Here is an 846-nt window from a genome sequence, read left to right as displayed (position 1 = left end):
GAAAAAAACAAACAAAAAGAAGAAAAGCCAGCCAACTAAAAACAAAGACGTGGGTTAACATCAGTTCTAGAGAAAAGGACCTAGTCCCAGGACAAGTATTAGCTAAAGTGGAAAAGTGGGTAGAGAGCGAAGAGACCCCAATTTCTTCTAAGGAGCCTGATAGAAAGTAAGTGGCAAACTCCCCAAGGGCAGGGATCTCTTTTGAATTCCTTAATCACTTCCCTTCCAGGGCCTACTACAGTATCTGAATCAGACCCGGCCTGACAAACGCAGCATGTCTACAGCGTGATGCCCAACACGGTAAGAGGTTTAGAGAGAACACTGCACAAGAGGTGGCTGCCAGAAAGGCACTGTTTAGTCTGGGAAAGAAGAAACTGAAGTGGGGCAGAGTAACTGTCATTGAATAGCTGTCAAGTGGAGATCGGAGCTACAGGGAAATACTGTTGACAGCAAAATGAGAACCAGCGAAGGAAAACGGCAGGGAGGCAGGTGGGAGGTCATCATCAGGGAAGTCTTTCTGAAATGACATCTGCGCCCTGGCCAGTGTGGTTCAGTAGGTTGGGCGTTGTCCAATGCACTGAGAGTTTGCTGTAGGATTCTGGATTCTGGTGGGGGCACATGCCCAGGTTGCAGGCTTTTCACCCCTTGGGGGTGTGTAGGAGGCAGCCAATCAATGATTCTCTCTCATCATTGATGTTTCTGTTTCTTTCTCCCTCTCTGAAATCAATAAAAATGTATTTTAAACGAAAAACGTATGGTAATTTTAACATAAACACATGCTAACTATAAATGATAAAAAAACAAAAACAGAAACCCGCGGAGCCCGAAGCTCCCCGGGAGCGCACC

This window comes from Myotis davidii, unplaced genomic scaffold, assembly GCF_000327345.1.
Source record: "Myotis davidii unplaced genomic scaffold, ASM32734v1 scaffold967, whole genome shotgun sequence".
NCBI classification, from domain to species: domain Eukaryota; kingdom Metazoa; phylum Chordata; class Mammalia; order Chiroptera; family Vespertilionidae; genus Myotis; species Myotis davidii.
This window is presented reverse-complemented; position numbering follows the sequence as displayed.